The sequence below is a fragment of the Rhinoderma darwinii genome, unplaced genomic scaffold (genome assembly GCF_050947455.1).
Source record: "Rhinoderma darwinii isolate aRhiDar2 unplaced genomic scaffold, aRhiDar2.hap1 Scaffold_647, whole genome shotgun sequence".
NCBI classification, from domain to species: Eukaryota; Metazoa; Chordata; class Amphibia; order Anura; family Rhinodermatidae; genus Rhinoderma; species Rhinoderma darwinii.
In genome coordinates this window covers 87,829-111,496 of record NW_027464203.1, presented here as the reverse complement: position 1 = coordinate 111,496, position 23,668 = coordinate 87,829, and the positions used below count along the sequence as shown (strand labels likewise).

Sequence of the window (23,668 nt, the reverse complement as noted above, 5' to 3'; positions counted from 1 at the left end):
TTAGATTTTGTTTCACAATCGATTAAAAAGGACTATGGATTAAAGCATTTAATGCCAATGGCCATTCTAAGCTGAATGTGCCTGCTCTCGTTAGATCGCAGAAGTTACACAGCTTAAGGCCTCGCTAGTACCAGTGTGGGAGACTGTCTGGGAATCCGTGGTGCGGTTGACTTTTTATTATGTCGTTTAGATTTTGTTTCACAATAGATTAAATAGGACTATGGATTAAAGCATTTAACGTCAATGGCCATTCTAAGCTGAATGTGCCTGCTCTCGTCAGATCGCAGAAGTTACACAGCTTAAGGCCTCGCTAGTACCAGTGTGGGAGACTGTCTGGGAATCCGTGGTGCGGTTGACTTTTTATTATGTCGTTTAGATTTTGTTTCACAATAGATTAAATAGGACTATGGATTAAAGCATTTAACGTCAATGGCCATTCTAAGCTGAATGTGCCTTCTCTCGTCAGATCGCAGAAGTTACACAGCTTAAGGCCTCGCTAGTACCAGTGTGGGAGACTGTCTGGGAATCCGTGGTGCGGTTGACTTTTTATTATGTCGTTTAGATTTTGTTTCACAATCGATTAAAAAGGACTATGGATTAAAGCATTTAATGTCAATGGCCATTCTAAGCTGAATGTGCCTGCTTTCGTCAGATCGCAGAAGTTACACAGCTTAAGGCCTCGCTAGTACCAGTGTGGGAGACTGTCTGGGAATCCGTGGTGCGTTTGCCTTTTTATTATGTTGTTTAGATTTTGTTTCACAATCGATTAAAAAGGACTATGGATTAAAGCATTTAATGTCAATGGCCATTCTAAGCTGAATGTGCCTGCTCTCGGTAGATCGCAGAAGTTACACAGCTTAACGCCTCGCTAGTAACAGTGTGGGAGACTGTCTGGGAATCCGTGGTGCGGTTGATATTTTATTATGTCGTTTAGATTTTGTTTCACAATAGATTAAATAGGACTATGGATTAAAGCATTTAACGTCAATGGCCATTCTAAGCTGAATGTGCCTGCTCTCGTCAGATCGCAGAAGTTACACAGCTTAAGGCCTCGCTAGTACCAGTGTGGGAGACTGTCTGGGAATCTGTGGTGCGGTTGAATTTTTATTATGTCGTTTAGATTTTGTTTCACAATCGATTAAAAAGGACTATGGATTAAAGCTTTTAATGTCAATGGCCATTCTAAGCTGAATGTGCCTGCTTTCGTCAGATCGCAGAAGTTACACAGCTTAAGGCCTCGCTAGTACCAGTGTGGGAGATTTTCTGGGAATCCGTGGTGCGGTTGACTTTTTATTATGTCGTTTAGATTTTGTTTCACAATCGATTAAAAAGGACTATGGATTAAAGCATGTAATGTCAATGGCCATTCTAAGCTGAATGTGCCTGCTCTCGTTAGATCGCAGAAGTTACACAGCTTAACGCCTCGCTAGTACCAGTGTGGGAGACTGTCTGGGAATCCGTGGTGCGGTTGCCTTTTTATTATGTCGTTTAGATTTTGTTTCACAATCGATTAAAAAGGACTATGGATTAAAGCATTTAATGTCAATGGCCATTCTAAGCTGAATGTGCCTGCTCTCGTCAAATCGCAGAACTTACACAGCTTAGGGCCTCGCTAGTACCAGTGTGGGAGACTGTCTGGGAATCCGTGGTGCGGTTGACTTTTTATTATGTCGTTTAGATTTTGTCTCACAATAGATTAAATAGGACTATGGATTAAAGCATTTAACATCAATGGCCATTCTAAGCTGAATGTGCCTGCTCTCGTCATAACGCAGAAGTTACACAGCTTAAGGCCTCGCTAGTACCAGTGTGGGAGACTGTCTGGGAATCCGTTGTGCGGTTGACTTTTTATTATGTCGTTTAGATTTTGTTTCACAATAGATTAAATAGGACTATGGATTAAAGCATTTAACGTCAATCAATGGCCATTCTAAGCTGAATGTGCCTGCTCTCGTCAGATCACAGAAGATACACAGCTTAAGGCCTCGCTAGTACCAGTGTGGGAGACTGTCTGGGAATCCGTGGTGCGTTTGCCTTTTTATTATGTCGTTTAGATTTTGTTTCACAATCGATTAAAAAGGACTATGGATTAAAGCATTTAATGTCAATGGCCATTCTAAGCTGAATGTGCGTGCTCTCGTCAGATCGCAGAAGTTACACGGCTTAAGGCCTCGCTAGTACCAGTGTGGGAGACTGTCTGGGAATCCGTGGTGCGGTTTACTTTTTATTATGTCGTTTAGATTTTGTTTCACAACCGATTAAAAAGGACTATGGATTAAAGCATTTAATGTCAATGGCCATTCTAAGCTGAATGTGCCTGCTCTCGTCAGATCGCAGAAGTTACACAGCTTAAGGCCTCGCTAGTACCAGTGTGGGAGACTGTCTGGGAATCCGTGGTGCAGTTGAATTTTTATTATGTCGTTTAGATTTTGTTTCACATCGATTAAAAAGGACTATGGATTAAAGCATTTAATGTCAATGGCCATTCTAAGCTGAATGTCCCTGCTCTCGTCAGATTGCAGAAGTTACACAGCTTAAGGCCTCGCTAGTACCAGTGTGGGAGACTGTCTGGGAATCTGTGGTGCGGTTGACTTTTTATTATGTCGTTTAGATTTTGTTTCACAATCGATTAAAAAGGACTATGGATTAAAGCATTTTTTTTATGTCAATGGCCATTCTAAGCTGAATGTGCCTGCTCTCGTCAGATCGCAGAAGTTACACAGCTTAAGGCCTCGCTAGTACCAGTGTGGGAGACTGTCTGGGAATCCGTGGTGCGGTTGACTTTTTATTATGTCGTTTAGATTATGTTTCACAATAGATTAAATAGGACTATGGATTAATGCATTTAACGTCAATGGCCATTCTAAGCTGAATGTGCCTGCTCTGGTCAGAACGCAGAAGTTACACAGCTTAAGCCCTCGCTAGTACCAGTGTGGGAGACTGTCTGGGAATCCGTGGTGCGGTTGAATTTTTATTATGTCGTTTAGATTTTGTTTCACAATCGATTAAAAAGGACTATGGATTAAAGCCTTTAATGTCAATGGCCATTCTAAGCTGAATGTCCCTGCTCTCGTCAGATCGCAGAAGTTACACAGCTTAAGGCCTCGCTAGTACCAGTGTGGGAGACTGTCTGGGAATCCGTGGTGCGGTTGACTTTTTATTATGTTGTTTAGATTTTGTTTCACAATAGATTAAATAGGACTATGGATTAAGGCTTTTAATGTCAATGGCCATTCTAAGCTGAATGTGCCTGCTCTCGTCAGATCGCAGAAGTTACACAGCTTAAGGCCTCGCTATTACCAGTGTGGGAGACTGTCTGGGAATCCGTGGTGCGGTTGAATTTTTATTATGTCGTTTAGATTTTGTTTCACAATCGATTAAAAAGGACTATGGATTAAAGCATTTAATGGCAATGGCCATTCTAAGCTGAATGTCCCTTCTCTCGTCAGATCGCAGAAGTTGCACAGCTTAAGGCCTCGCTAGTATCAGTGTGGGAGACTGTCTGGGAATCCGTGGTGTGGTTGACTTTTTATTATGTCGTTTAGATTTTGTTTCACAATAGATTAAATAGGACTATGGATTAAGGCTTTTAATGTCAATGGCCATTCTAAGCTGAATGTGCCTGCTCTCGTCAGATCGCAGGAGTTACACAGCTTAAGGCCTCGCTAGTACCAGTGTGGGAGACTGTCTGGGAATCCGTGGTGCGGTTTATTTTTTATTATGTCGTTTAGATTTTGTTTCACAATCGATTAAAAAGGACTATGGATTAAAGCATTTAATGCCAATGGCCATTCTAAGCTGAATGTGCCTGCTCTCGTTAGATCGCAGAAGTTACACAGCTTAACGCCTCGCTAGTACTAGTGTGGGAGACTGTCTGGGAATCCGTGGTGCACTTGACTTTTTATTATGTCGTTTAGATTTTGTTTCACAATAGATTAAATAGGACTATGGATTAAAGCATTTAACGTCAATGGCCATTCTAAGCTGAATGTGCCTGCTCTCGTCAGATCGCAGAAGTTACACAGCTTAAGGCCTCGCTAGTACCAGTGTGGGAGACTGTCTGGGAATCCGTGGTGCAGTTGAATTTTTATTATGTCATTTAGATTTTGTTTCACAATCGATTAAAAAGGACTATGGATTAAAGCATTTAATGTCAATGGCCATTCTAAGCTGAATGTCCCTGCTCTCGTCAGATCGCAGAAGTTGCACAGCTTAAGGCCTCGCTAGTACCAGTGTGGGAGACTGTCTGGGAATCCGTGGTGCGGTTGACTTCTTATTATGTTGTTTAGATTTTGTTTCACAATCGATTAAAAAGGACTATGGATTAAAGCATTTAATGTCAATGGCCATTCTAAGCTGAATGTGCCTGCTCTCGTCAGATCGCAGAAGTTACACAGCTTAAGGCCTCGCTAGTACCAGTGTGGGAGACTGTCTGGGAATCCGTGGTGCGGTTGACTTTTTATTATGTCGTTTAGATTTTGTTTCACAATCGATTAAAAATGACTATGGATTAAAGCATTTAATGTCAATGGCCATTCTAAGCTGAATGTGCCTGCTCTCGTCAGATCGCAGAAGTTACACAGCTTAAGGCCTCGCTAGTACCAGTGTGGGAGACTGTCTGGGAATCCGTGGTGCGGTTGACTTTTTATTATGTCGTTTAGATTTTGTTTCACAATCGATTAAAAAGTACTATGGATTAAAGCATTTAATGTCAATGGCCATTCTAAGCTGAATGTGCCTGCTCTCGTCAGATCGCAGAAGTTACACAGCTTAAGGCCTCGCTAGTACCAGTGTGGGAGACTGTCTGGGAATCCGTGGTGCGGTTGCCTTTTTATTATGTCGTTTAGATTTTGTTTCACAATCGATTAAAAAGTACTATGGATTAAAGCATTTAATGTCAATGGCGATTCTAAGCTGAATGTACCTGCTCTCGTCAGATCGCAGAAGTTACACAGCTTAAGGCCTCGCTAGTACCAGTGTGGGAGACTGTCTGGGAATCCGTGGTGCGGTTGACTTTTTATTATGTCGTTTAGATTTTGTTTCACAATAGATTAAATAGGACTATGGATTAAAGCATTTAACGTCAATGGCCATTCTAAGCTGAATGTGCCTGCTCTGGTCAGAACGCAGAAGTTACACAGCTTAAGCCCTCGCTAGTACCAGTGTGGGAGACTGTCTGGGAATCCGTGGTGCGGTTGAATTTTTATTATGTCGTTTAGATTTTGTTTCACAATCGATTAAAAAGGACTATGGATTAAAGCCTTTCATGTCAATGGCCATTCTAAGCTGAGTGTCCCTGCTCTCGTCAGATCGCAGAAGTTACACAGCTTAAGGCCTCGCTAGTACCAGTGTGGGAGACTGTCTGGGAATCCGTGGTGCGGTTGACTTTTTATTATGTTGTTTAGATTTTGTTTCACAATAGATTAAATAGGACTATGGATTAAGGCTTTTAATGTCAATGGCCATTCTAAGCTGAATGTGCCTGCTCTCGTCAGATCGCAGAAGTTACACAGCTTAAGGCCTCGCTAGTACCAGTGTGGGAGACTGTCTGGGAATCCGTGGTGCGGTTGAATTTTTATTATGTCGTTTAGATTTTGTTTCACAATCGATTAAAAAGGACTATGAATTAAAGCATTTAATGTCAATGGCCATTCTAAGCTGAATGTCCCTTCTCTCGTCAGATCGCAGAAGTTGCACAGCTTAAGGCCTCGCTAGTATCAGTGTGGGAGACTGTCTGGGAATCCGTGGTGCGGTTGACTTTTTATTATGTCGTTTAGATTTTGTTTCACAATCGATTAAAAAGGACTATGGATTAAAGCATTTAATGTCAATGGCCATTCTAAGCTGAATGTACCTGCTCTCGTCAGATCGCAGAAGTTACACAGCTTAAGGCCTCGCTAGTACCAGTGTGGGAGACTGTCTGGGAATCAGTGGTGCGGTTGACTTTTTATTATGTCGTTTAGATTTTGTTTCACAATCGATTAAAAAGGACTATGGATTAAAGCATTTTTTGATGTCAATGGCCATTCTAAGCTGAATGTGCCTGCTCTCGTCAGATCGCAGAAGTTACACAGCTTAAGGCCTCGCTAGTACCAGTGTGGGAGACTGTCTGGGAATCCGTGGTGCGGTTGACTTTTTATTATGTCGTTTAGATTTTGTTTCACAATAGATTAAATAGGACTATGGATTAAAGCATTTAACGTCAATGGCCATTCTAAGCTGAATGTGCCTGCTCTGGTCAGAACGCAGAAGTTACAAAGCTTAAGGCCTCGCTAGTACCAGTGTGGGAGACTGTCTGGGAATCCGTGGTGCGGTTGAATTTTTATTATGTCGTTTAGATTTTGTTTCACAATCGATTAAAAAGGACTATGGATTAAAGCATTTAATGTCAATGGCCATTCTAAGCTGAATGTGCCTGCTCTCGTTAGATCGCAGAAGTTACACAGCTTAGCGCCTCGCTAGTACCAGTGTGGGAGACTGTCTGGGAATCCGTGGTGCGGTTGACTTTTTATTATGTCGTTTAGATTTTGTTTCACAATAGATTAAATAGGACTATGGATTAAAGCTTTTTACGTCAATGGCCATTCTAAGCTGAATGTGCCTGCTCTCGTCAGATCGCAGAAGTTACACAGCTTAAGGCCTCGCTAGTACCAGTGTGGGAGACTGTCTGGGAATCCGTGGTGCGGTTGAATTTTAATTATGTCGTTTAGATTTTGTTTCACAATCGATTAAAAAGGACTATGGATTAAAGCATTTAATGTCAATGGCCATTCTAAGCTGAATGTCCCTGCTCTCGGCAGATCGCAGAAGTTACACAGCTTAAGCCCTCGCTAGTACCAGTGTGGGAGACTGTCTGGGAATCCGTGGTGCGGTTGACTTTTTTTTATGTCGTTTAGATTTTGTTTCATAATCGATTAAAAAGGACTATGGATTAAAGCATTTAATGCCAATGGCCATTCTAAGCTGAATGTGCCTGCTCTCGTTAGATCGCAGAAGTTACACAGCTTAAGGCCTCGCTAGTACCAGTGTGGGAGACTGTCTGGGAATCCGTGGTGCGGTTGACTTTTTATTATGTCGTTTAGATTTTGTTTCACAATAGATTAAATAGGACTATGGATTAAAGCATTTAACGTCAATGGCCATTCTAAGCTGAATGTGCCTGCTCTCGTCAGATCGCAGAAGTTGCACAGCTTAAGGCCTCGCTAGTATCAGTGTGGGAGACTGTCTGGGAATCCGTGGTGCGGTTGACTTTTTATTATGTCGTTTAGATTTTGTTTCACAATCGATTAAAAAGGACTATGGATTAAAGCATTTAATGTCAATGGCCATTCTAAGCTGAATGTGCCTGCTCTCGTCAGATCGCAGAAGTTACACAGCTTAAGGCCTCGCTAGTACCAGTGTGGGAGACTGTCTGGGAATCAGTGGTGCGGTTGACTTTTTATTATGTCGTTTAGATTTTGTTTCACAATCGATTAAAAAGTACTATGGATTAAAGCATTTAATGTCAATGGCCATTCTAAGCTAAATGTGCCTGCTCTCGTCAGATCGCAGAAGTTACACAGCTTAAGGCCTCGCTAGTACCAGTGTGGGAGACTGTCTGGGAATCCGTGGTGCGGTTGACTTTTTATTATGTCGTTTAGATTTTGTTTCACAATAGATTAAATAGGACTATGGATTAAAGCATTTAACGTCAATGGCCATTCTAAGCTGAATGTGCCTGCTCTGGTCAGAACGCAGAAGTTACAAAGCTTAAGGCCTCGCTAGTACCAGTGTGGGAGACTGTCTGGGAATCCGTGGTGCGGTTGAATTTTTATTATGTCGTTTAGATTTTGTTTCACAATCGATTAAAAAGGACTATGGATTAAAGCATTTAATGTCAATGGCCATTCTAAGCTGAATGTGCCTGCTCTCGTTAGATCGCAGAAGTTACACAGCTTAACGCCTCGCTAGTACCAGTGTGGGAGACTGTCTGGGAATCCGTGGTGCGGTTGACTTTTTATTATGTCGTTTAGATTTTGTTTCACAATAGATTAAATAGGACTATGGATTAAAGCTTTTTACGTCAATGGCCATTCTAAGCTGAATGTGCCTGCTCTCGTCAGATCGCAGAAGTTACACAGCTTAAGGCCTCGCTAGTACCAGTGTGGGAGACTGTCTGGGAATCCGTGGTGCGGTTGAATTTTAATTATGTCGTTTAGATTTTGTTTCACAATCGATTAAAAAGGACTATGGATTAAAGCATTTAATGTCAATGGCCATTCTAAGCTGAATGTCCCTGCTCTCGGCAGATCGCAGAAGTTACACAGCTTAAGCCCTCGCTAGTACCAGTGTGGGAGACTGTCTGGGAATCCGTGGTGCGGTTGACTTTTTTTTATGTCGTTTAGATTTTGTTTCACAATCGATTAAAAAGGACTATGGATTAAAGCATTTAATGCCAATGGCCATTCTAAGCTGAATGTGCCTGCTCTCGTTAGATCGCAGAAGTTACACAGCTTAAGGCCTCGCTAGTACCAGTGTGGGAGACTGTCTGGGAATCCGTGGTGCGGTTGACTTTTTATTATGTCGTTTAGATTTTGTTTCACAATAGATTAAATAGGACTATGGATTAAAGAATTTAATGTCAATGGCCATTCTAAGCTGAATGTCCCTGCTCTTGTCAGATCGCAGGAGTTGCACAGCTTAAGGCCTCGCTAGTACCAGTGTGGGAGACTGTCTGGGAATCCGTGGTGCGGTTGACTTTTTATTATGTCGTTTAGATTTTGTTTCACAATCGATTAAAAAGGACTATGGATTAAAGCATTTAATGTCAATGGCCATTCTAAGCTGAATGTGCCTGCTCTCGTCAGATCGCAGAAGTTACACAGCTTAAGGCCTCGCTAGTACCAGTGTGGGAGACTGTCTGGGAATCCGTGGTGCGGTAGACTTTTTATTATGTCGTTTAGATTTTGTTTCACAATCGATTAAAAAGGACTATGGATTAATGCATTTAATGTCAATGGCCATTTTAAGCTGAATGTGCCTGCTCTCGTCAGATCGCAGAAGTTACACAGCTTAAGGCCTCGCTAGTACCAGTGTGGGAGACTGTCTGGGATTCCGTGGTGCGGTTTACTTTTTATTATGTCGTTTAGATTTTGTTTCACAACCGATTAAAAAGGACTATGGATTAAAGCATTTAATGTCAATGGCCATTCTAAGCTGAATGTGCCTGCTCTCGTCAGACCGCAGAAGTTACACAGCTTAAGGCCTCGCTAGTACCAGTGTGGGAGACTGTCTGGGAATCCGTGGTGCGGTTGACTTTTTATTATGTCGTTTTAGATTTTGTTTCACAATAGATTAAATAGGACTATGGATTAAAGCATTTAACGTCAATGGTCATTCTAAGCTGAATGTGCCTGCTCTCGTCAGATCGCAGAAGTTACACAGCTTAAATCCTCGCTAGTACCAGTGTGGGAGACTGTCTGGGAATCCGTGGTGTGGTTGACTTTTTATTATGTTGTTTAGATTTTGTTTCACAATAGATTAAATAGGACTATGGATTAAAGCATTTAACGTCAATGGCCATTCTAAGCTGAATGTGCCTGCTCTCGTCAGAACGCAGAAGTTACACAGCTTAAGGCCTCGCTAGTACCAGTGTGGGAAACTGTCTGGGAATCCGTGGTGCGGTTGACTTTTTATTATGTCATTTAGATTTTGTTTCACAATCGATTAAAAAGGACTATGGATTAAAGCATTTAATGTCAATGGCCATTCTAAGCTGAATGTCCCTGCTCTCGTCAGATCGCAGAAGTTACACAGCTTAAGGCCTCGCTAGTACCAGTGTGGTATTCTCTCTGGGAATCCGTGGTGCGGTTGACTTTTTATTATGTCGTTTAGATTTTGTTTCACAATAAATTAAATTGGACTATGGATTAAAGTGTTTAACATCAATGGCCATTCTAAGCTGAATGTGCCTGCTCTCGTCAGATCGCAGAAGTTACACAGCTTAAGGCCTCGCTAGTACCAGTGTGGGAGACTGTCTGGGAATCCGTGGTGCGGTTGACTTTTTATTATGTCGTTTCGATTTTGTTTCACAATCGATTAAAAAGGACTATGGATTAAAGCATTTAATGTCAATGGCCTTTCTAAGCTGAATGTCCCTGCTCTCGTCAGATTGCAGAAGTTACACAGCTTAAGGCCTCGCTAGTACCAGTGTGGGAGACTGTCTGGGAATCCGTGGTGCGGTTGAATTTTTATTATGTCGTTTAGATTTTGTTTCACAATCGATTAAAAAGGACTATGGATTAAAGCATTTAATGTCAATGGCCATTCTAAGCTGAATGTCCCTGCTATCGTCAGATCGCAGAAGTTACACAGCTTAAGGCCTCGCTAGTACCAGTGTGGGAGACTGTCTGGGAATCCGTGGTGCGGTTGACTTTTTATTATGTCGTATAGATTTTGTTTCACAATCGATTAAAAAGGAATATGGATTAAAGCATTTAATGTCAATGGCCATTCTAAGCTGAATGTCCCTGCCCTCGTCAGATCGCAGAAGTTACACAGCTTAAGGCCTCGCTAGTACCAGTGTGGGAGACTGTCTGGGAATCCGTGGAGCGGTTGAATTTTTATTATGTTGTTTAGATTTTGTTTCACAATCGATTAAAAAGGACTATGGATTAAAGCATTTAATGTCAATGGCCATTCTAAGCTGAATGTGCCTGCTCTCGTCAGATCGCAGAAGTTACACAGCTTAAGGCCTCGCTAGTACCAGTGTGGGAAACTGTCTGGGAATCCGTGGTGCGGTTGAATTTTTATTATGTCTTTTCGATTTTGTTTCACAATCGATTAAAAAGGACTATGGATTAAAGCATTTAATGTCAATGGCCATTCAAAGCTGAATGTCCCTGCTCTCGTCAGATCGCAGAAGTTACACAGCTTAAGGCCTCGCTAGTACCAGTGTGGGAGACTGTCTGGGAATCCGTGGTGCGGTTGACTTTTTATTATGTCGTTTAGATTTTGTTTCACAATCGATTAAAAAGGACTATGGATTAAAGCCTTTAATGTCAATGGCCATTCTAAGCTGAATGTCCCTGCTCTCGTCAGATCGCAGAAGTTACACAGCTTAAGGCCTCGCTAGTACCAGTGTGGGATACTGTCTGGGAATCCGTGGTGCGGTTGACTTTTTATTATGTTGTTTAGATTTTGTTTCACAATAGATTAAATAGGACTATGGATTAAGGCATTTAATGTCAATGACCATTCTAAGCTGAATGTGCCTGCTCTCGTCAGATCGCAGAAGTTACACAGCTTAAGGCCTCGCTAGTACCAATGTGGGAGACTGTCTGGGAATCCGTGGTGCGGTTGACTTTTTATTATGTTGTTTAGATTTTGTTTCGCAATAGATTAAATAGGACTATGGATTAAATCTTTTAACGACAATGGCCATTCTAAGCTGAACGTGCCTCCTCTCGTTAGATCGCAGAAGTTACACAGCTTAACGCCTCGCTAGTACCAGTGTGGGAGACTGTCTGGGAATCCGGGGTGTGGTTGACTTTTTATTATGTCGTTTAGATTTTGTTTCACAATAGATTAAATAGGATTTTGGATTAAAGCATTTAACGTCAATGGCCATTCTAAGCTGAATGTGCCTGCTCTCGTCAGATCGCAGAAGTTACACAGCTTAAGGTCTCGCTAGTACCAGTGTGGGAGACTGTCTGGGAATCCGTGGTGCGGTTGAATTTTTATTATGTCGTTTAGATTTTGTTTCACAATCGATTAAAAAGGACTATGGATTAAAGCATTTAATGTCAATGGCCATTCTAAGCTGAATGTCCCTGCTCTCGTCAGATCGCAGAAGTTGCACAGCTTAAGGCCTCGCTAGTACCAGTGTGGGAGACTGTCTGGGAATCCGTGGTGCGGTTGACTTTTTATTATGTCGTTTAGATTTTGTTTCACAATCGATTAAAAAGGACTATGGATTAAAGCATTTAATGTCAATGGCCATTCTAAGCTGAATGTGCCTGCTCTCGTCAGATTGCAGAAGTTACACAGCTTAAGGCCTCGCTAGTACCAGTGTGGGAGACTGTCTGGGAATCCGTGGTGCGTTTGACTTTTTATTATGTCGTTTAGATTTTGTTTCACAATCGATTAAAAAGGACTATGGATTAAAGCATTTAATGTCAATGGCCATTCTAAGCTGAATGTGCCTGCTCTCGTCAGATCGCAGAAGTTACACAGCTTAAGGCCTCGCTAGTACCAGTGTGGGAGACTGTCTGGGAATCCGTGGTGCGGTTTACGTTTTATTATGTCGTTTAGATTTTGTTTCACAATAGATTAAATAGGACTATGGATTAAAGCATTTAACGTCAATGGCCATTCTAAGCTGAATGTGCCTGCTCTCGTCAGATCGCAGAAGTTACACAGCTTAAGGCCTCGCTAGTACCAGTGTGGGAGACTGTCTGGGAATCTGTGGTGCGGTTGAATTTTTATTATGTCGTTTAGATTTTGTTTCACAATAGATTAAAAAGGACTATGGATTAAAGCATTTAATGTCAATGGCCATTCTAAGCTGAATGTGCCTGCTCTCGTCAGATCGCAGAAGTTACACAGCTTAAGGCCTCGCTAGTACCAGTGTGGGAGACTGTCTGGGAATCCGTGGTGCGGTTGAATTTTTATTATGTCGTTTAGATTTTGTTTCACAATCGATTAAAAAGGACTATGGATTAAAGCATTTAATGTCAATGGCCATTCTAAGCTGAATGTACCTGCTCTCGTCAGATTGCAGAAGTTACACAGCTTAAGGCCTCGCTAGTACCAGTGTGGGAGACTGTCTGGGAATCTGTGGTGCGGTTGACTTTTTATTATGTCGTTTAGATTTTGTTTCACAATCGATTAAAAAGGACTATGGATTAAAGCATTTTTTGATGTCCATGGCCATTCTAAGCTGAATGTGCCTGCTCTCGTCAGATCGCAGAAGTTACACAGCTTAAGGCCTTGCTAGTACCAGTGTGGGAGACTGTCTGGGAATCCGTGGTGCGGTTGACTTTTTATTATGTCGTTTAGATTTTGTTTCACAATCGATTAAAAAGTACTATGGATTAAAGCATTTAATGTCAATGGCCATTCTAAGCTGAATGTACCTGCTCTCGTCAGATCGCAGAAGTTACACAGCTTAAGCCCTCGCTAGTACCAGTGTGGGAGACTGTCTGGGAATCCGTGGTGCGGTTGAATTTTTATTATGTCGTTTAGATTTTGTTTCACAATAGATTAAATAGGACTATGGATTAAAGCATTTAACGTCAATGGCCATTCTAAGCTGAATGTGCCTGCTCTGGTCAGAACGCAGAAGTTACACAGCTTAAGGCCTCGATAGTACCAGTGTGGGAGACTGTCTGGGAATCCGTGGTGCGGTTGAATTTTTATTATGTCGTTTAGATTTTGTTTCACAATCGATTAAAAAGGACTATGGATTAAAGCATTTTTTGATGTCCATGGCCATTCTAAGCTGAATGTGCCTGCTCTCGTCAGATCGCAGAAGTTACACAGCTTAAGGCCTCGCTAGTACCAGTGTGGGAGACTGTCTGGGAATGCGTGGTGCGGTTGCCTTTTTATTATGTCGTTTAGATTTTGTTTCACAATCGATTAAAAAGTACTATGGATTAAACCATTTAATGTCAATGGCCATTCTAAGCTGAATGTACCTGCTCTCGTCAGATCGCAGAAGTTACACAGCTTAAGGCCTCGCTAGTACCAGTGTGGGAGACTGTCTGGGAATCCGTGGTGCGGTTGACTTTTTATTATGTCGTTTAGATTTTGTTTCACAATAGATTAAATAGGACTATGGATTAAAGCATTTAACGTCAATGGCCATTCTAAGCTGAATGTGCCCGCTCTGGTCAGAACGCAGAAGTTACACAGCTTAAGGCCTCGCTAGTACCAGTGTGGGAGACTGTCTGGGAATCCGTGGTGCGGTTGAATTTTTATTATGTCGTTTAGATTTTGTTTCACAATCGATTAAAAAGGACTATGGATTAAAGCCTTTAATGTCAATGGCCATTCTAAGCTGAATGTCCCTGCTCTCGTCAGATCGCAGAAGTTACACAGCTTAAGGCCTCGCTAGTACCAGTGTGGGAGACTGTCTGGGAATCCGTGGTGCGGTTGACTTTTTATTATGTTGTTTAGATTTTGTTTCACAATAGATTAAATAGGACTATGGATTAAGGCTTTTAATGTCAATGGCCATTCTAAGCTGAATGTGCCTGCTCTCGTCAGATCGCAGAAGTTACACAGCTTAAGGCCTCGCTAGTACCAGTGTGGGAGACTGTCTGGGAATCCGTGGTGCGGTTGCATTTTTATTATGTCGTTTCGATTTTGTTTCACAATCGATTAAAAAGGACTACTGATTAAAGCATTTAATGTCAATGGCCATTCTAAGCTGAATGTACCTTCTCTCGTCAGATCGCAGAAGTTGCACAGCTTAAGGCCTCGCTAGTATCAGTGTGGGAGACTGTCTGGGAATCCGTGGTGCGGTTGACTTTTTATTATGTCGTTTAGATTTTGTTTCACAATCGATTAAAAAGGACTATGGATTAAAGCATTTAATGTCAATGGCCATTCTAAGCTGAATGTGCCTCCTCTCGTCAGATCGCAGAAGTTACACAGCTTAAGGCCTCGCTAGTACCAGTGTGGGAGACTGTCTGGGAATCCGTGGTGCCGTTGACTTTTTATTATGTCGTTTAGATTTTGTTTCACAATCGATTAAAAAAGACTATGGATTAAAGCATTTTTTGATGTCAATGGCTATTCTAAGCTGAATGTGCCTGCTCTCGTCAGATCGCAGAAGTTACACAGCTTAAGGCCTCGCTAGTACCAGTGTGGGAGACTGTCTGGGAATCCGTGGGGCGGTTGACTTCTTTTTATGTCGTTTAGATTTTGTTTCACAATCGATTAAAAAGGACTGTGGATTAAAGCATTTAATGTCAATGGCCATTCTAAGCTGAATGTGCCTGCTCTCGTTAGATCGCAGACGTTACACAGCTTAACGCCTCGCTAGTACCAGTGTGGGAGACTGTCTGGGAATCCGTGGTGCGGTTGACTTTTTATTATGTCGTTTAGATTTTGTTTCACAATAGATTAAATAGGACTATGGATTAAAGCATTTAACGTCAATGGCCATTCTAAGCTGAATGTGCCTGCTCTGGTCAGAACGCAGAAGTTACACAGCTTAAGGCCTCGCTAGTACCAGTGTGGGAGACTGTCTGGGAATCAGTGGTGCGGTTGACTTTTTATTATGTCGTTTAGATTTTGTTTCACAATCGATTAAAAAGGACTATGGATTAAAGCATTTAATGCCAATGGCCATTCTAAGCTGAATGTGCCTGCTCTCGTTAGGTCGCAGAAGTTACACAGCTTAACGCCTCGCTAGTACTAGTGTGGGAGACTGTCTGGGAATCCGTGGTGCGGTTGACTTTTTATTATGTCGTTTAGATTTTGTTTCGCAATAGATTAAATAGGACTATGGATTAAAGCATTTAACGTCAATGGCCATTCTAAGCTGAATGTGCCTGCTCTCGTCAGATCGCAGAAGTTACACAGCTTAAGGCCTCGCTAGTACCAGTGTGGGAGACTGTCTGGGAATCCGTGGTGCTGTTGAATTTTTATTATGTCGTTTAGATTTTGTTTCACAATCGATTAAAAAGGACTATGGATTAAAGCATTTAATGTCAATGGCCATTCTAAGCTGAATGTGCCTGCTCTCGTCAGATCGCAGAAGTTACACAGCTTAAGGCCTCGCTAGTACCAGTGTGGGAGACTGTCTGGGAATCCGTGGTGCGGTTGACTTTTTATTATGTCGTTTAGATTTTGTTTCACAATCGATTAAAAAGGACTATGGATTAAAGCATTTAATGTCAATGGCCATTCTAAGCTGAATGTGCCTGCTCTCGTCAGATCGCAGAAGTTACACAGCTTAAGGCCTTGCTAGTACCAGTGTGGGAGACTGTCTGGGAATCCGTGGTGCGGTTGACTTTTTATTATGTCGTTTAGATTTTGTTTCACAATAGATTAAATAGGACTATGGATTAAAGCATTTAACGTCAATAGCCATTCTAAGCTGAATGTACCTGCTCTCGTCAGAACGCAGAAGTTACACAGCTTATGGCCTCGCTAGTACCAGTGTGGGAGACTGTCTGGGAATCCGTGGTGTGGTTGGCTTTTTATTATGTTGTTTAGATTTTGTTTCACAATAGATTAAATAGGACTATGGATTAAGGCTTTTAATGTCAATGGCCATTCTAAGCTGAATGTGCCTGTTCTCGTTAGATCGCAGAAGTTACACAGCTTAACGCCTCGCTAGTACCAGTGTGGGAGACTGTCTGGGAATCCGTGGTGGGGTTGACTTTTTATTATGTCGTTTAGATTTTGTTTCACAATAGATTAAATAGTACTATGGATTAAAGCATTTAACGTCAATGGCCATTCTAAGCTGAATGTGCCTGCTCTCGTCACATCGCAGAAGTTACACAGCTTAAGGCCTCGCTAGTACCAGTGTGGGAGACTGTCTGGGAATCCGTGGTGCGGTTGACTTTTTATTATGTTGTTTAGATTTTGTTTCACAATCGATTAAAAAGGACTATGGATTAAAGCATTTAATGTCAATGGCCATTCTAAGCTGAATGTGCCTGCTCTCGTCAGATCGCAGAAGTTGCACAGCTTAAGGCCTCGCTAGTACCAGTGTGGGAGACTGTCTGGGAATCCGTGGTGCGGTTGACTTTTTATTATGTTGTTTAGATTTTGTTTCACAATCGATTAAAAAGGACTATGGATTAAAGCATTTAATGTCAATGGCCATTCTAAGCTGAATGTGCCTGCTCTCGTCAGATCGCAGAAGTTACACAGCTTAAGGCCTCGCTAGTACCAGTGTGGGAGACTGTCTGGGAATCCGTGGTGCGGTTGACTTTTTATTATGTCGTTTAGATTTTGTTTCACAATCGATTAAAAAGGACTATGGATTAAAGCATTTAACGTCAATGGCCATTCTAAGCTGAATGTGCCTGCTCTCGTCAGATCGCAGAAGTTACACAGCTTAAGGCCTCGCTAGTACCAGTGTGGGAGACTGTCTGGGAATCCGTTGTGCAGTTGACTTTTTATTATGTCGTTTAGATTTTGTTTCACAATCGATTAAAAAGGACTATGGATTAAAGCATTTAATGTCAATGGCCATTCTAAGCTGAATGTGCCTGCTCTCGTCAGATCGCAGAAGTTACACAGCTTAAGGCCTCGCTAGTACCAGTGTGGGAGACTGTCTGGGAATCCGTGGTGCGGTTGACTTTTTATTATGTCGTTTAGATTTTGTTTCACAATCGATTAAAAAGGACTATGGATTAAAGCATTTAATGTCAATGGCCATTCTAAGCTGAATGTACCTGCTCTCGTCAGATCGCAGAAGTTACACAGCTTAAGGACTCGCTAGTACCAGTGTGGGAGACTGTCTGGGAATCCGTGGTGCGGTTGACTTTTTATTATGTCGTTTAGATTTTGTTTCACAATCGATTAAAAAGGACTATGGATTAAAGCATTTAATGTCAATGGCTATTCTAAGCTGAATGTGCCTGCTCTCGTCAGATCGCAGAAGTTACACAGCTTAAGGCCTCGCTAGTACCAGTGTGGGAGACGGTCTGGGAATCCGTGGTGCCGTTGACTTTTTATTATGTCGTTTAGATTTTGTTTCACAATCGATTAAAAAAGGACTATGGATTAAAGCATTTAATGTCAATGGCCATTCTAAGCTGAATGTGCCTCCTCTCGTCAGATCGCAGAAGTTACACAGCTTAAGGCCTCGCTAGTACCAGTGTGGGAGACTGTCTGGGAATCCGTGGTGCCGTTGACTTTTTATTATGTCGTTTAGATTTTGTTTCACAATCGATTAAAAAAGACTATGGATTAAAGCATTTTTTGATGTCAATGGCTATTCTAAGCTGAATGTGCCTGCTCTCGTCAGATCGCAGAAGTTACACAGCTTAAAGCCTCGCTAGTACCAGTGTGGGAGACTGTCTGGGAATCCGTGGGGCGGTTGACTTCTTTTTATGTCGTTTAGATTTTGTTTCACAATCGATTAAAAAGGACTGTGGATTAAAGCATTTAATGTCAATGGCCATTCTAAGCTGAATGTGCCTGCTCTCGTTAGATCGCAGACGTTACACAGCTTAACGCCTCGCTAGTACCAGTGTGGGAGACTGTCTGGGAATCCGTGGTGCGGTTGACTTTTTATTATGTCGTTTAGATTTTGTTTCACAATAGATTAAATAGGACTATGGATTAAAGCATTTAACGTCAATGGCCATTCTAAGCTGAATGTGCCTGCTCTGGTCAGAACGCAGAAGTTACACAGCTTAAGGCCTCGCTAGTACCAGTGTGGGAGACTGTCTGGGAATCAGTGGTGCGGTTGACTTTTTATTATGTCGTTTAGATTTTGTTTCACAATCGATTAAAAAGGACTATGGATTAAAGCATTTAATGCCAATGGCCATTCTAAGCTGAATGTGCCTTCTCTCGTTAGGTCGCAGAAGTTACACAGCTTAACGCCTCGCTAGTACTAGTGTGGGAGACTGTCTGGGAATCCGTGGTGCGGTTGACTTTTTATTATGTCGTTTAGATTTTGTTTCGCAATAGATTAAATAGGACTATGGATTAAAGCATTTAACGTCAATGGCCATTCTAAGCTGAATGTGCCTGCTCTCGTCAGATCGCAGAAGTTACACAGCTTAAGGCCTCGCTAGTACCAGTGTGGGAGACTGTCTGGGAATCCGTGGTGCGGTTGAATTTTTATTATGTCGTTTAGATTTTGTTTCACAATCGATTAAAAAGGACTATGGATTAAAGCATTTAATGTCAATGGCCATTCTAAACTGAATGTGCCTGCTCTCGTCAGATCGCAGAAGTTACACAGCTTAAGGCCCCGCTAGTACCAGTGTGGGAGACTGTCTGGGAATCCGTGGTGCGGTTGACTTTTTATTATGTCGTTTAGATTTTGATTCACAATCGATTAAAAAGGACTATGGATTAAAGCATTTAACGTCAATGGCCATTCTAAGCTGAATGTGCCTGCTCTCGTCAGATCGCAGAAGTTACACAGCTTAAGGCCTCGCTAGTACCAGTGTGGGAGACTGTCTGGGAATCCGTGGTGCGGTTGACTTTTTATTATGTCGTTTAGATTTTGTTTCACAATCGATTAAAAAGGACTATGGATTAAAGCATTTAATGTCAATGGCCATTCTAAGCTGAATGTGCCTGCTCTCGTCAGATCGCAGAAGTTACACAGCTTAAGGCCTTGCTAGTACCAGTGTGGGAGACTGTCTGGGAATCCGTGGTGCGGTTGACTTTTTATTATGTCGTTTAGATTTTGTTTCACAATAGATTAAATAGGACTATGGATTAAAGCATTTAACGTCAATAGCCATTCTAAGCTGAATGTACCTGCTCTCGTCAGAACGCAGAAGTTACACAGCTTATGGCCTCGCTAGTACCAGTGTGGGAGACTGTCTGGGAATCCGTGGTGTGGTTGGCTTTTTATTATGTTGTTTAGATTTTGTTTCACAATAGATTAAATAGGACTATGGATTAAGGCTTTTAATGTCAATGGCCATTCTAAGCTGAATGTGCCTGTTCTCGTTAGATCGCAGAAGTTACACAGCTTAACGCCTCGCTAGTACCAGTGTGGGAGACTGTCTGGGAATCCGTGGTGGGGTTGACTTTTTATTATGTCGTTTAGATTTTGTTTCACAATAGATTAAATAGTACTATGGATTAAAGCATTTAACGTCAATGGCCATTCTAAGCTGAATGTGCCTGCTCTCGTCAGATCGCAGAAGTTACACAGCTTAAGGCCTCGCTAGTACCAGTGTGGGAGACTGTCTGGGAATCCGTGGTGCGGTTGACTTTTTATTATGTTGTTTAGATTTTGTTTCACAATCGATTAAAAAGGACTATGGATTAAAGCATTTAATGTCAATGGCCATTCTAAGCTGAATGTGCCTGCTCTCGTCAGATCGCAGAAGTTACACTGCTTAAGGCCTCGCTAGTACCAGTGTGGGAGACTGTCTGGGAATCCGTGGTGCGGTTGACTTTTTATTATGTCGTTTAGATTTTGTTTCACAATAGATTAAATAGGACTATGGATTAAAGCATTTAACGTCAATAGCCATTCTAAGCTGAATGTACCTGCTCTCGTCAGAACGCAGAAGTTACACAGCTTATGGCCTCGCTAGTACCAGTGTGGGAGACTGTCTGGGAATCCGTGGTGTGGTTGGCTTTTTATTATGTTGTTTAGATTTTGTTTCACAATAGATTAAATAGGACTATGGATTAAGGCTTTTAATGTCAATGGCCATTCTAAGCTGAATGTGCCTGTTCTCGTTAGATCGCAGAAGTTACACAGCTTAACGCCTCGCTAGTACCAGTGTGGGAGACTGTCTGGGAATCCGTGGTGGGGTTGACTTTTTATTATGTCGTTTAGATTTTGTTTCACAATAGATTAAATAGTACTATGGATTAAAGCATTTAACGTCAATGGCCATTCTAAGCTGAATGTGCCTGCTCTCGTCAGATCGCAGAAGTTACACAGCTTAAGGCCTCGCTAGTACCAGTGTGGGAGACTGTCTGGGAATCCGTGGTGCGGTTGACTTTTTATTATGTCGTTTAGATTTTGTTTCACAATCGATTAAAAAGGACTATGGATTAAAGCATTTAATGTCAATGGCCATTCTAAGCTGAATGTGCCTGCTCTCGTCAGATCGCAGAAGTTACACAGCTTAAGGCCTCGCTAGTACCAGTGTGGGAGACTGTCTGGGAATCCGTGGTGCGGTTGACTTTTTATTATGTTGTTTAGATTTTGTTTCACAATCGATTAAAAAGGACTATGGATTAAAGCATTTAATGTCAATGGCCATTCTAAGCTGAATGTGCCTGCTCTCGTCAGATCGCAGAAGTTACACAGCTTAAGGCCTCGCTAGTACCAGTGTGGGAGACTGTCTGGGAATCCGTGGTGCGGTTGACTTTTTATTATGTTGTTTAGATTTTGTTTCACAATCGATTAAAAAGGACTATGGATTAAAGCATTTAATGTCAATGGCCATTCTAAGCTGAATGTGCCTGCTCTCGTCAGATCGCAGAAGTTACACAGCTTAAGGCCTCGCTAGTACCAGTGTGGGAGACTGTCTGGGAATCCGTGGTGCGGTTGACTTTTTATTATGTCGTTTAGATTTTGTTTCACAATCGATTAAAAAGGACTATGGATTAAAGCATTTAACGTCAATGGCCATTCTAAGCTGAATGTGCCTGCTCTCGTCAGATCGCAGAAGTTACACAGCTTAAGGCCTCGCTAGTACCAGTGTGGGAGACTGTCTGGGAATCCGTGGTGCGGTTTACTTTTTATTATGTCGTTTAGATTTTGTTTCACAATCGATTAAAAAGGACTATGGATTAAAGCATTTAATGTCAATGGCCATTCTAAGCTGAATGTGCCAGCTCTCGTTAGAACGCAGAAGTTACACAGCTTAACGCCTCGCTAGTACCAGTGTGGGAGACTGTCTGGGAATACGTGGTGCGGTTGACTTTTTATTATGTCGTTTAGATTTTGTTTCACAATAGATTAAATAGGACTATGGATTAAAACATTTAACGTCAATGGCCATTCTAAGCTGAATGTGCCTGCTCTCGTCAGATCGCAGAAGTTACACAGCTTAAGGCCTCGCTAGTACCAGTGTGGGAGACTGTCTGGGAATCCGTGGTGCGGTTGAATTTTTATTATGTCGTTTAGATTTTGTTTCACAATAGATTAAATAGGACTATGGATTAAAGCTTTTTACGTCAATGGCCATTCTAAGCTGAATGTGCCTCCTCTCGTCAGATCGCAGAAGTTACACAGCTTAAGGCCTCGCTAGTACCAGTGTGGGAGACTGTCTGGGAATCCGTGGTGCGGTTGACTTTTTATTATGTCGTTTAGATTTTGTTTCACAATCGATTAAAAAGGACTATGGATTAAAGCATTTAATGTCAATGGCCATTCTAAGCTGAATGTACCTGCTCTCGTCAGATCGCAGAAGTTACACAGCTTAAGGCCTCGCTAGTACCAGTGTGGGAGACTGTCTGGGAATCCGTGGTGCGGTTGACTTTTTATTATGTCGTTTAGATTTTGTTTCACAATAGATTAAATAGGACTATGGATTAAAGCATTTAACGTCAATGGCCATTCTAAGCTGAATGTTCCTGCTCTCGTCAGATCGCAGAACTTACACAGCTTGAGGCCTCGCTAGTACCAGTGTGGGAGACTGTCTGGGAATCCGTGGTGCGGTTGAATTTTTATTATGTCGTTTAGATTTTGTTTCACAATCGATTAAAAAGGACTATGGATTAAAGCATTTAATGTCAATGGCCATTCTAAGCTGGATGTCCCTGCTCTCGTCAGATCGCAGAAGTTACACAGCTTAAGGCCTCGCTAGTACCAGTGTGGGAGACTGTCTGGGAATCCGTAGTGCGGTTGACTATTTATTATGTCGTTTAGATTTTGTTTCACAATCGATTAAAAAGGACTATGGATTAAAGCATTTAATGTCAATGGCCATTCTAAGCTGAATGTGCCTGCTCTCGTCAGATCACAGAAGTTACACAGCTTAAGGCCTCGCTAGTACCAGTGTGGGAGACTGTCTGGGAATCCGTGTTGCGGTTGACTATTTATTATGTCGTTTAGATTTTGTTTCACAATCGATTAAAAAGGACTATGGATTAAAGCATTTAATGTCAATGGCCATTCTAAGCTGAATGTGCCAGCTCTCGTTAGAACGCAGAAGTTACACAGCTTAAGGCCTCGCTAGTACCAGTGTGGGAGACTGTCTGCGAATCCGTGGTGCGGTTGACTATTTATTATGTCGTTTAGATTTTGTTTCACAATCGATTAAAAAGGACTATGGATTAAAGCATTTAATGTCAATGGCCATTCTAAGCTGAATGTGCCTGCTCTCGTCAGATCGCAGAAGTTACACAGCTTAACGTCTCGCTAGTACCAGTGTGGGAGACTGTCTGGGAATACGTGGTGCGGTTGACTTTTTATTATGTCGTTTAGATTTTGTTTCACAATAGATTAAATAGGACTATGGATTAAAACATTTAACGTCAATGGCCATTCTAAGCTGAATGTGCCTGCTCTCGTCAGATCGCAGAAGTTACACAGCTTAAGGCCTCGCTAGTACCAGTGTGGGAGACTGTCTGGGAATCCGTGGTGCAGTTGACTTTTTATTATGTCGTTTAGATTTTGTTTCACAATCGATTAAAAAGGACTATGGATTAAAGCATTTAATGTCAATGGCCATTCTAAGCTGAATGTGCCTGCTCTCGTCAGATCGCAGAAGTTACACAACTTAAGGCCTTGCTAGTACCAGTGTGGGCGACTGTCTGGGATTCCGTGGTGCGGGTTACTTTTTATTATGTCGTTTAGATTTTGTTTCACAACCGATTAAAAAGGACTATGGATTAAAGCATTTAATGTCAACGCCCATTCTAAGCTGAATGTGCCTGTTCTCGTTAGATCGCAGAAGTTACACAGCTTAACGCCTCGCTAGTACTAGTGTGGGAGACTGTCTGGGAATCCGTGGTGCGGTTGACTTTTTATTATGTCGTTTAGATTTTGTTTCACAATAGA

At 41.9% G+C, this 23,668-nt stretch overlaps 104 pseudogenes; all 104 read left to right on the top strand.

The window, feature by feature from the left end:
• The first annotated feature begins 53 nt into the window (after positions 1-53).
• Positions 54-172, top strand: LOC142727412 (5S ribosomal RNA; annotated as a pseudogene).
• Positions 173-239: 67 nt separating this feature from the next.
• On the top strand, positions 240-358 carry LOC142727162 (5S ribosomal RNA; annotated as a pseudogene).
• Positions 359-425: 67 nt separating this feature from the next.
• LOC142727572 (5S ribosomal RNA) lies at positions 426-544 on the top strand (annotated as a pseudogene).
• A 67-nt stretch (positions 545-611) lies between these two features.
• On the top strand, positions 612-729 carry LOC142727099 (5S ribosomal RNA; annotated as a pseudogene).
• A 254-nt stretch (positions 730-983) lies between these two features.
• LOC142727496 (5S ribosomal RNA) lies at positions 984-1,102 on the top strand (annotated as a pseudogene).
• A 67-nt stretch (positions 1,103-1,169) lies between these two features.
• Positions 1,170-1,288, top strand: LOC142727498 (5S ribosomal RNA; annotated as a pseudogene).
• Positions 1,289-1,355: 67 nt separating this feature from the next.
• On the top strand, positions 1,356-1,474 carry LOC142727037 (5S ribosomal RNA; annotated as a pseudogene).
• Positions 1,475-1,541: 67 nt separating this feature from the next.
• On the top strand, positions 1,542-1,660 carry LOC142727022 (5S ribosomal RNA; annotated as a pseudogene).
• A 443-nt stretch (positions 1,661-2,103) lies between these two features.
• LOC142727644 (5S ribosomal RNA) lies at positions 2,104-2,222 on the top strand (annotated as a pseudogene).
• Positions 2,223-2,289: 67 nt separating this feature from the next.
• Positions 2,290-2,408, top strand: LOC142727407 (5S ribosomal RNA; annotated as a pseudogene).
• A 66-nt stretch (positions 2,409-2,474) lies between these two features.
• Positions 2,475-2,593, top strand: LOC142727562 (5S ribosomal RNA; annotated as a pseudogene).
• Positions 2,594-2,664: 71 nt separating this feature from the next.
• LOC142727161 (5S ribosomal RNA) lies at positions 2,665-2,783 on the top strand (annotated as a pseudogene).
• A 253-nt stretch (positions 2,784-3,036) lies between these two features.
• LOC142727223 (5S ribosomal RNA) lies at positions 3,037-3,155 on the top strand (annotated as a pseudogene).
• Positions 3,156-3,222: 67 nt separating this feature from the next.
• LOC142727655 (5S ribosomal RNA) lies at positions 3,223-3,341 on the top strand (annotated as a pseudogene).
• A 253-nt stretch (positions 3,342-3,594) lies between these two features.
• On the top strand, positions 3,595-3,713 carry LOC142727647 (5S ribosomal RNA; annotated as a pseudogene).
• Positions 3,714-3,966: 253 nt separating this feature from the next.
• LOC142727406 (5S ribosomal RNA) lies at positions 3,967-4,085 on the top strand (annotated as a pseudogene).
• Positions 4,086-4,152: 67 nt separating this feature from the next.
• LOC142727550 (5S ribosomal RNA) lies at positions 4,153-4,271 on the top strand (annotated as a pseudogene).
• Positions 4,272-4,338: 67 nt separating this feature from the next.
• LOC142727160 (5S ribosomal RNA) lies at positions 4,339-4,457 on the top strand (annotated as a pseudogene).
• Positions 4,458-4,524: 67 nt separating this feature from the next.
• LOC142727152 (5S ribosomal RNA) lies at positions 4,525-4,643 on the top strand (annotated as a pseudogene).
• A 67-nt stretch (positions 4,644-4,710) lies between these two features.
• Positions 4,711-4,829, top strand: LOC142727298 (5S ribosomal RNA; annotated as a pseudogene).
• Positions 4,830-4,896: 67 nt separating this feature from the next.
• LOC142727191 (5S ribosomal RNA) lies at positions 4,897-5,015 on the top strand (annotated as a pseudogene).
• A 253-nt stretch (positions 5,016-5,268) lies between these two features.
• LOC142727362 (5S ribosomal RNA) lies at positions 5,269-5,387 on the top strand (annotated as a pseudogene).
• A 67-nt stretch (positions 5,388-5,454) lies between these two features.
• LOC142727389 (5S ribosomal RNA) lies at positions 5,455-5,573 on the top strand (annotated as a pseudogene).
• A 253-nt stretch (positions 5,574-5,826) lies between these two features.
• LOC142727205 (5S ribosomal RNA) lies at positions 5,827-5,945 on the top strand (annotated as a pseudogene).
• Positions 5,946-6,015: 70 nt separating this feature from the next.
• Positions 6,016-6,134, top strand: LOC142727140 (5S ribosomal RNA; annotated as a pseudogene).
• Positions 6,135-6,387: 253 nt separating this feature from the next.
• Positions 6,388-6,506, top strand: LOC142727672 (5S ribosomal RNA; annotated as a pseudogene).
• Positions 6,507-6,573: 67 nt separating this feature from the next.
• LOC142727388 (5S ribosomal RNA) lies at positions 6,574-6,692 on the top strand (annotated as a pseudogene).
• Positions 6,693-6,759: 67 nt separating this feature from the next.
• On the top strand, positions 6,760-6,878 carry LOC142727094 (5S ribosomal RNA; annotated as a pseudogene).
• A 67-nt stretch (positions 6,879-6,945) lies between these two features.
• On the top strand, positions 6,946-7,064 carry LOC142727411 (5S ribosomal RNA; annotated as a pseudogene).
• A 67-nt stretch (positions 7,065-7,131) lies between these two features.
• On the top strand, positions 7,132-7,250 carry LOC142727651 (5S ribosomal RNA; annotated as a pseudogene).
• Positions 7,251-7,317: 67 nt separating this feature from the next.
• On the top strand, positions 7,318-7,436 carry LOC142727307 (5S ribosomal RNA; annotated as a pseudogene).
• A 67-nt stretch (positions 7,437-7,503) lies between these two features.
• Positions 7,504-7,622, top strand: LOC142727396 (5S ribosomal RNA; annotated as a pseudogene).
• Positions 7,623-7,875: 253 nt separating this feature from the next.
• LOC142727601 (5S ribosomal RNA) lies at positions 7,876-7,994 on the top strand (annotated as a pseudogene).
• Positions 7,995-8,061: 67 nt separating this feature from the next.
• On the top strand, positions 8,062-8,180 carry LOC142727387 (5S ribosomal RNA; annotated as a pseudogene).
• A 67-nt stretch (positions 8,181-8,247) lies between these two features.
• On the top strand, positions 8,248-8,366 carry LOC142727092 (5S ribosomal RNA; annotated as a pseudogene).
• A 67-nt stretch (positions 8,367-8,433) lies between these two features.
• LOC142727410 (5S ribosomal RNA) lies at positions 8,434-8,552 on the top strand (annotated as a pseudogene).
• A 253-nt stretch (positions 8,553-8,805) lies between these two features.
• Positions 8,806-8,924, top strand: LOC142727245 (5S ribosomal RNA; annotated as a pseudogene).
• Positions 8,925-9,177: 253 nt separating this feature from the next.
• On the top strand, positions 9,178-9,296 carry LOC142727234 (5S ribosomal RNA; annotated as a pseudogene).
• Positions 9,297-9,550: 254 nt separating this feature from the next.
• On the top strand, positions 9,551-9,669 carry LOC142727200 (5S ribosomal RNA; annotated as a pseudogene).
• Positions 9,670-9,736: 67 nt separating this feature from the next.
• LOC142727690 (5S ribosomal RNA) lies at positions 9,737-9,855 on the top strand (annotated as a pseudogene).
• Positions 9,856-9,922: 67 nt separating this feature from the next.
• LOC142727313 (5S ribosomal RNA) lies at positions 9,923-10,041 on the top strand (annotated as a pseudogene).
• A 67-nt stretch (positions 10,042-10,108) lies between these two features.
• LOC142727150 (5S ribosomal RNA) lies at positions 10,109-10,227 on the top strand (annotated as a pseudogene).
• Positions 10,228-10,294: 67 nt separating this feature from the next.
• LOC142727628 (5S ribosomal RNA) lies at positions 10,295-10,413 on the top strand (annotated as a pseudogene).
• A 253-nt stretch (positions 10,414-10,666) lies between these two features.
• Positions 10,667-10,785, top strand: LOC142727513 (5S ribosomal RNA; annotated as a pseudogene).
• Positions 10,786-10,852: 67 nt separating this feature from the next.
• Positions 10,853-10,971, top strand: LOC142727510 (5S ribosomal RNA; annotated as a pseudogene).
• Positions 10,972-11,038: 67 nt separating this feature from the next.
• Positions 11,039-11,157, top strand: LOC142727360 (5S ribosomal RNA; annotated as a pseudogene).
• Positions 11,158-11,224: 67 nt separating this feature from the next.
• Positions 11,225-11,343, top strand: LOC142727464 (5S ribosomal RNA; annotated as a pseudogene).
• A 253-nt stretch (positions 11,344-11,596) lies between these two features.
• Positions 11,597-11,715, top strand: LOC142727583 (5S ribosomal RNA; annotated as a pseudogene).
• A 67-nt stretch (positions 11,716-11,782) lies between these two features.
• Positions 11,783-11,901, top strand: LOC142727549 (5S ribosomal RNA; annotated as a pseudogene).
• Positions 11,902-11,968: 67 nt separating this feature from the next.
• LOC142727574 (5S ribosomal RNA) lies at positions 11,969-12,087 on the top strand (annotated as a pseudogene).
• Positions 12,088-12,154: 67 nt separating this feature from the next.
• On the top strand, positions 12,155-12,273 carry LOC142727470 (5S ribosomal RNA; annotated as a pseudogene).
• Positions 12,274-12,340: 67 nt separating this feature from the next.
• On the top strand, positions 12,341-12,459 carry LOC142727495 (5S ribosomal RNA; annotated as a pseudogene).
• Positions 12,460-12,526: 67 nt separating this feature from the next.
• On the top strand, positions 12,527-12,645 carry LOC142727385 (5S ribosomal RNA; annotated as a pseudogene).
• Positions 12,646-12,712: 67 nt separating this feature from the next.
• Positions 12,713-12,831, top strand: LOC142727361 (5S ribosomal RNA; annotated as a pseudogene).
• Positions 12,832-12,901: 70 nt separating this feature from the next.
• On the top strand, positions 12,902-13,020 carry LOC142727488 (5S ribosomal RNA; annotated as a pseudogene).
• A 67-nt stretch (positions 13,021-13,087) lies between these two features.
• LOC142727563 (5S ribosomal RNA) lies at positions 13,088-13,206 on the top strand (annotated as a pseudogene).
• Positions 13,207-13,273: 67 nt separating this feature from the next.
• Positions 13,274-13,392, top strand: LOC142727579 (5S ribosomal RNA; annotated as a pseudogene).
• Positions 13,393-13,462: 70 nt separating this feature from the next.
• LOC142727571 (5S ribosomal RNA) lies at positions 13,463-13,581 on the top strand (annotated as a pseudogene).
• Positions 13,582-13,648: 67 nt separating this feature from the next.
• On the top strand, positions 13,649-13,767 carry LOC142727631 (5S ribosomal RNA; annotated as a pseudogene).
• Positions 13,768-13,834: 67 nt separating this feature from the next.
• On the top strand, positions 13,835-13,953 carry LOC142727125 (5S ribosomal RNA; annotated as a pseudogene).
• Positions 13,954-14,020: 67 nt separating this feature from the next.
• On the top strand, positions 14,021-14,139 carry LOC142727222 (5S ribosomal RNA; annotated as a pseudogene).
• A 67-nt stretch (positions 14,140-14,206) lies between these two features.
• LOC142727542 (5S ribosomal RNA) lies at positions 14,207-14,325 on the top strand (annotated as a pseudogene).
• Positions 14,326-14,578: 253 nt separating this feature from the next.
• Positions 14,579-14,697, top strand: LOC142727302 (5S ribosomal RNA; annotated as a pseudogene).
• Positions 14,698-14,767: 70 nt separating this feature from the next.
• On the top strand, positions 14,768-14,886 carry LOC142727473 (5S ribosomal RNA; annotated as a pseudogene).
• A 67-nt stretch (positions 14,887-14,953) lies between these two features.
• Positions 14,954-15,072, top strand: LOC142727072 (5S ribosomal RNA; annotated as a pseudogene).
• A 67-nt stretch (positions 15,073-15,139) lies between these two features.
• Positions 15,140-15,258, top strand: LOC142727554 (5S ribosomal RNA; annotated as a pseudogene).
• A 253-nt stretch (positions 15,259-15,511) lies between these two features.
• On the top strand, positions 15,512-15,630 carry LOC142727355 (5S ribosomal RNA; annotated as a pseudogene).
• Positions 15,631-15,697: 67 nt separating this feature from the next.
• LOC142727128 (5S ribosomal RNA) lies at positions 15,698-15,816 on the top strand (annotated as a pseudogene).
• A 67-nt stretch (positions 15,817-15,883) lies between these two features.
• LOC142727261 (5S ribosomal RNA) lies at positions 15,884-16,002 on the top strand (annotated as a pseudogene).
• Positions 16,003-16,069: 67 nt separating this feature from the next.
• LOC142727433 (5S ribosomal RNA) lies at positions 16,070-16,188 on the top strand (annotated as a pseudogene).
• A 253-nt stretch (positions 16,189-16,441) lies between these two features.
• On the top strand, positions 16,442-16,560 carry LOC142727656 (5S ribosomal RNA; annotated as a pseudogene).
• A 67-nt stretch (positions 16,561-16,627) lies between these two features.
• On the top strand, positions 16,628-16,746 carry LOC142727481 (5S ribosomal RNA; annotated as a pseudogene).
• Positions 16,747-16,813: 67 nt separating this feature from the next.
• Positions 16,814-16,932, top strand: LOC142727116 (5S ribosomal RNA; annotated as a pseudogene).
• A 67-nt stretch (positions 16,933-16,999) lies between these two features.
• LOC142727485 (5S ribosomal RNA) lies at positions 17,000-17,118 on the top strand (annotated as a pseudogene).
• Positions 17,119-17,185: 67 nt separating this feature from the next.
• On the top strand, positions 17,186-17,304 carry LOC142727103 (5S ribosomal RNA; annotated as a pseudogene).
• A 67-nt stretch (positions 17,305-17,371) lies between these two features.
• On the top strand, positions 17,372-17,490 carry LOC142727448 (5S ribosomal RNA; annotated as a pseudogene).
• Positions 17,491-17,557: 67 nt separating this feature from the next.
• LOC142727379 (5S ribosomal RNA) lies at positions 17,558-17,676 on the top strand (annotated as a pseudogene).
• A 68-nt stretch (positions 17,677-17,744) lies between these two features.
• Positions 17,745-17,863, top strand: LOC142727301 (5S ribosomal RNA; annotated as a pseudogene).
• Positions 17,864-17,933: 70 nt separating this feature from the next.
• On the top strand, positions 17,934-18,052 carry LOC142727021 (5S ribosomal RNA; annotated as a pseudogene).
• A 67-nt stretch (positions 18,053-18,119) lies between these two features.
• On the top strand, positions 18,120-18,238 carry LOC142727070 (5S ribosomal RNA; annotated as a pseudogene).
• A 67-nt stretch (positions 18,239-18,305) lies between these two features.
• On the top strand, positions 18,306-18,424 carry LOC142727553 (5S ribosomal RNA; annotated as a pseudogene).
• A 253-nt stretch (positions 18,425-18,677) lies between these two features.
• Positions 18,678-18,796, top strand: LOC142727384 (5S ribosomal RNA; annotated as a pseudogene).
• A 67-nt stretch (positions 18,797-18,863) lies between these two features.
• LOC142727428 (5S ribosomal RNA) lies at positions 18,864-18,982 on the top strand (annotated as a pseudogene).
• Positions 18,983-19,049: 67 nt separating this feature from the next.
• On the top strand, positions 19,050-19,168 carry LOC142727091 (5S ribosomal RNA; annotated as a pseudogene).
• Positions 19,169-19,235: 67 nt separating this feature from the next.
• On the top strand, positions 19,236-19,354 carry LOC142727260 (5S ribosomal RNA; annotated as a pseudogene).
• Positions 19,355-19,421: 67 nt separating this feature from the next.
• Positions 19,422-19,540, top strand: LOC142727432 (5S ribosomal RNA; annotated as a pseudogene).
• A 253-nt stretch (positions 19,541-19,793) lies between these two features.
• On the top strand, positions 19,794-19,912 carry LOC142727079 (5S ribosomal RNA; annotated as a pseudogene).
• Positions 19,913-19,979: 67 nt separating this feature from the next.
• Positions 19,980-20,098, top strand: LOC142727329 (5S ribosomal RNA; annotated as a pseudogene).
• Positions 20,099-20,165: 67 nt separating this feature from the next.
• LOC142727431 (5S ribosomal RNA) lies at positions 20,166-20,284 on the top strand (annotated as a pseudogene).
• Positions 20,285-20,537: 253 nt separating this feature from the next.
• Positions 20,538-20,656, top strand: LOC142727067 (5S ribosomal RNA; annotated as a pseudogene).
• Positions 20,657-20,723: 67 nt separating this feature from the next.
• Positions 20,724-20,842, top strand: LOC142727055 (5S ribosomal RNA; annotated as a pseudogene).
• A 67-nt stretch (positions 20,843-20,909) lies between these two features.
• On the top strand, positions 20,910-21,028 carry LOC142727043 (5S ribosomal RNA; annotated as a pseudogene).
• Positions 21,029-21,095: 67 nt separating this feature from the next.
• On the top strand, positions 21,096-21,214 carry LOC142727030 (5S ribosomal RNA; annotated as a pseudogene).
• A 67-nt stretch (positions 21,215-21,281) lies between these two features.
• LOC142727333 (5S ribosomal RNA) lies at positions 21,282-21,400 on the top strand (annotated as a pseudogene).
• Positions 21,401-21,467: 67 nt separating this feature from the next.
• On the top strand, positions 21,468-21,586 carry LOC142726991 (5S ribosomal RNA; annotated as a pseudogene).
• A 67-nt stretch (positions 21,587-21,653) lies between these two features.
• LOC142727383 (5S ribosomal RNA) lies at positions 21,654-21,772 on the top strand (annotated as a pseudogene).
• A 67-nt stretch (positions 21,773-21,839) lies between these two features.
• On the top strand, positions 21,840-21,958 carry LOC142727593 (5S ribosomal RNA; annotated as a pseudogene).
• A 67-nt stretch (positions 21,959-22,025) lies between these two features.
• LOC142727509 (5S ribosomal RNA) lies at positions 22,026-22,144 on the top strand (annotated as a pseudogene).
• A 67-nt stretch (positions 22,145-22,211) lies between these two features.
• LOC142727677 (5S ribosomal RNA) lies at positions 22,212-22,330 on the top strand (annotated as a pseudogene).
• Positions 22,331-22,397: 67 nt separating this feature from the next.
• LOC142727521 (5S ribosomal RNA) lies at positions 22,398-22,516 on the top strand (annotated as a pseudogene).
• Positions 22,517-22,583: 67 nt separating this feature from the next.
• On the top strand, positions 22,584-22,702 carry LOC142727029 (5S ribosomal RNA; annotated as a pseudogene).
• A 67-nt stretch (positions 22,703-22,769) lies between these two features.
• On the top strand, positions 22,770-22,888 carry LOC142727623 (5S ribosomal RNA; annotated as a pseudogene).
• Positions 22,889-22,955: 67 nt separating this feature from the next.
• Positions 22,956-23,074, top strand: LOC142727685 (5S ribosomal RNA; annotated as a pseudogene).
• A 67-nt stretch (positions 23,075-23,141) lies between these two features.
• Positions 23,142-23,260, top strand: LOC142727187 (5S ribosomal RNA; annotated as a pseudogene).
• The last annotated feature ends 408 nt before the right edge of the window (positions 23,261-23,668 follow it).